The sequence below is a fragment of the Phocoena sinus genome, chromosome 2, assembly GCF_008692025.1.
Source record: "Phocoena sinus isolate mPhoSin1 chromosome 2, mPhoSin1.pri, whole genome shotgun sequence".
NCBI classification, from domain to species: domain Eukaryota; kingdom Metazoa; phylum Chordata; class Mammalia; order Artiodactyla; family Phocoenidae; genus Phocoena; species Phocoena sinus.
In genome coordinates this window covers 173350152-173354798 of record NC_045764.1, presented here as the reverse complement: position 1 = coordinate 173354798, position 4647 = coordinate 173350152, and positions in this window count along the sequence as shown.

Sequence of the window (4647 nt, the reverse complement as noted above, 5' to 3'; positions counted from 1 at the left end):
CTATCCGGCCGCGCCCTACAATCCCCGTCAAAGTCTCTTTTTCAGAAATGAGCAAGCTGATCCTAAAATTCATTTGGAAAAACGCAAAGGACCCAGAACAGCCAGAACAATCTCGAAAAAGAACAAAGTTGGAGGACTCATATTTCCTGATTTCAAAATGTATTGAAAAGCTTTAGTGATCAAGACAGCGTGGTACTGGCGTAGATAATATAGATCAATGGAATTGAATTGAGAGTCCAGAAATAAACCCTTATACTTATGTTCAGTTGATTTTTTTTTGTTGTTGTTCAGTTGATTTTTGACAGGGGCTCCAAGATAAGTCAATGCAGGAAAGAATAGTCTTCAATAAATGGTGCTGGAACAACTAGACATCCACATACGAACGAATGAAGTTTGGACCCTTTACATCATGCACAGAAATCACCTTAAAATAAATCATAGTCCTAAGTGTAAGCGCTAAAGCAATAAAACCCTTAGAAGGAAACATGTTTAAATCTTCATAACCTTGGGTTAGGCAAAGGCTTCCTAGATATGATTCCAAAGGCACAAGCAACGGAAGAAAAAAATAGATAAATTGGACGTCATCAGCATTAAAAAATTGTGTTGCAAGTAATACCATTAGAGTGAAAAGACAACCCGCAGAATGGGGGAAAATATTTGCAAACATATATGTGAAAAGAGCCTTGTATCCAGACTATATAATGAACCCTTACAACTCAATAATAAAAATACAAATAAGCCAATTAAAAAGTGGGCAAAGGATCTGAATACATATTTCTCCAAAGAAGATATAGAAATGGCCAACAGGCAATGAAAAGATGCTCAACTTCATTAGCTATCAGGGAAATGCAAATCAAAACTGCAATGAGATACGACTTCACACCCACTGACATGGCTATAAATTAAAAGTTTTTAATTAAAAAGGGAAATAAGTGATGTTGAAGATGCAGAGAAATTGGAGCCCTCATAATTCTGGTGGAATTGTAAAATGATGCAATCTCTTTGGAAAACAGATTGGCAGTTCTTCAAACTGTTCAAAAAAGTTATAATATAACCCAGTAATATAACTTCTAGGTATGTGCCCACGTGAAATAAAAACATATCCACGCAAAAACCTGTACACAAATGTTCACAGCAGAAGTATTCATAATAGCCCCAAAGTGGAAACAACCCAAATGTCCATCACCTGATGAGTGGGTAAACACAGTGGGGTCCCTCCATATACTGGAATGTTAGTTGGCAATAAAGAGCAATGAAGTACTGACACATGCTACAACATTGATGAACCTTGAAAATATTATGCTAAGTGAAAGAAACCAGTCACAAAGGCCACATATTGTATGATTCCCCTTATAGGAAATGTCCAGAAAAGGTAAATCCATAGAGACATAAAGTAGTTTAGTGGTTGTCAAGGGCTGGGGTGGGGGAGCAGGAAGGGAATAGGGAATAACTATCTGTTATGAACTGAATTGTGTTCACTCAAAATTCATTTGTTGAAGCGCTATTCCTGGTACCCCAGAATGTATTTGGAGATAGGACCTTTAAACAGTTAAGTTAAAATGGGGCCATTAGTATGAGCCCTAATCCAATCTGACTGGTGTCCTTATAAGCAGAGATTAGGACGCACAGAGAGACTCTTGGAACAGAGGAAAGGACGCCTTGAGAAGGTGGCCGTCTGCAAGAAGAGGGCTCAGAAGGAACCAAACCTGCTGCACCTGGATCTTGGACTTCCAGCCCCCAGAACAGTGAGGAAATAAACGTCTGTGGTTTAAGCCCCCCAGTCCGTGATATTTTGTTATGGCAGCCCTAGTAAACAAATACAATGCCAATGGGCATGGAGTTTCTTTTGGGGTGATGAAAATGTTATAAAATCATACTGTAGTGATGGTTGCACAACTGTGAATATATTAAAAACCATTGAGTGGTATTCCTTAAATGGGTGGATTTTAAGGAATGTGAGTGATATCTCAATAAAGCCGTTTGAGAAGACAGAGCTCACCAGGCATTTGGGAGGATTGGTGGAGAAAGACACTCACCTAGCCACAATCTGGGAGGAACAGCCTTGTTTACTCTCCCATGTGGATGATACCCTTGGACAGGACAGGAGTTTAGGCCTGCACTTCTCTTTTCTCAGAGATCTGAAAACTTCGAGTTTCCAATGCAGGTAAGAAGCCGAATAACACATCTGTTTCTCCCTTTTACCCAGTGTCTTAGTTTCCTGTTGCTGCCGTGCAAATTACCCCAAAGTTGCTGGCTTAAAACAACACATATGGGGACTTCCCTAGTGGTGCAGTGGTTAAGAATCTGCCTACCAATGCAGAGGACACGGGTTCGATCCCTGGTCCAGGAAGATCCCACATGCCACGGAGCAACTAAGCCCTCGTGCCACAACTACTGAAGCTCACGCACCTAGAGCTCGTGCTCCACAGCAAGAGAAGCCACTGCAATGAGAAGCCTGTGCACCACAACGAAGAGTGGCCCCTGCTCGCCGCAACTAGAGAAAGCCTGCGAGACCCAACGCAGCCAAAAACAAATTAATTAATTAAAAAAAAAAAGCAACACTCATGTATTCTCTTACAGTTCTGGAGGTCAGAAGTCTGACCTCACTGGGCTAAAATCACGGTGCTCCTTCTGGAGGCTCCAGGAGAGCGTCTGTTCCTTGCCTCTTCTAGCTTCTAGAGGTCACCTACATTCCTCAGCTCATGTCGCCTTAGGAAGGGGCCATCTTCAAAGCCAGCAACTAAGGTCAGGTCTTTCTCACGGGGCATCACTCTGACCTTGCTGTGTAGTCACATGTCCCTCACGTCTTTTCCCTCCTTCTCCCATAATTAGGGACCCTTGTGGTTACACTGGGCCCACCTGAATAATCCATGATAAGCTATTTCAAGGTCAGCTGATCAGCAACCGTAATTCTACCTGCAGCCTTCATTCCCCTTTGCCATGGAACCTACATACTCATGGTTCCTGGGGTTAGGACTGGATATTTTAGGGAGGGGTGGAGGGTGCATTCTGCACATAGGAAATCTGTTTTTTCTCCCAGGAGGCTGAAAGATTCCTGGAATTACCCTTGTTATCCTAGGAGTTCAGAAATTTCACCAGAGTGCAATGAAACCCTAAATAACCATAAAAAATATGGTAAAAATTTAGCTTGGAAATGTAAAAATACTCTTCTAGATAACTTTGAGCTGAAAGAGGAGATCAATATTAAAACTACAAATTAATAAGAAATTAATGAAAATGAGAAAACGTCAGGGTAACACGTATGGGATACACCAACAGCAAACCTTACACACGTTTTTATCATATAACAAAGAATATGTATAAAGGAATGAAGCATTCAACTTAAAACACAACAAAATAAATTAAAAAATTATGAGAAGGAAATTATTTAGGATAAAAAGCTGAAAAGAATGAACTAGAAAATAAAAAATACCAAAAAACAAAATTAAAATATGTTTCTTCCAGAAGAAATAAAATGGAAAACCCACAAAGCCCAAGAAATGAAAGACCAGAAAAGAAAAGTAAACTAGGAATGAAAAAGGACTTATAATTGCATGGGGTAAATGAGAACAAAATAATTACATGAGGATACTACTGCAGTTTGATTTCAATAAATTTGAGGATCTACATGAAATGGATGATTTTCTTAAAAGACAGATAGAAAGGCTGGTAATAAGAGAACTTAAATTGGACTGAACCCTAAAACCAAACTGATAGCGGGGCTGCCTAGATGGTAAGCACTGGGGGGAAGCCAGCCACCTCCAGGACCTCCTTGGGGACACGTCAGGCACTGTGCCTGTGAGTGGCCGAGTGGCTCCTGGCAAGACAGCAGGTGGAGAGTCAGCCCCAGACAGGGAGGCCACCACTCACTGTGGGGCCCTGGGCAGGCCTCTGCCCTTGCTGGGCCTGGGTGTCCTCCTGCGTTGGATCCTGGACAGGAGGCTTTGGAGCCCCAAGTGGAGGTGGAATGGAGGGTGGGGAGGTGGGAGAGGGAGCGAACACAGAATGAGAGCATTTCTGGGCACCTCCACCCCCTGAAGCCGCAGCAGCTGCGTTCTCAACCATATTATAGCGCGGATTTTCCTGTAAGATGTTTTTCTTTTTCTCTTTGATTCATTCTCATCTGTCCACTTTAATGAAATCATTTCTGATTTTATTCAGTTCAGAGCGATACAAGGTAGACTTCATTATGCAACAGCATATACTTGTTTCTCTACTGGCTTCTTTTATTGTTATTTATTTATTATTATTATTTTTTAACATCTTTATTGGAGTATAATTGCTTTACAATGGTGTGTTAGTTTCTGCTGTATAACAAAGCTATACATATACATATATCCCCATTTCTCCGGCTCCCTCCCTTCCTGTAAGGTTTTATCTACAGAAAGCTGTTGCTAAAACGAACATTGGAAGTCAGATGATCCCCCCGCCCCCAAAGTGCTTTCAGCTCTGACCTCTTCATAGCATTCACCTGCCAAAGTTCATGCGTTATGCTTTGACAACTTGCTTGTCCCTTAGGATTTTAAAGATAAGTCCCCAAATGGAGATGGATGTGTGTGTGTATGTATCTGTGTCTGTGTGCGTTCCTTCTTTTACAGAGGTGCTGCTTAATTTGGAACATAATTGAAATTTGCTTTCCCCAAATGA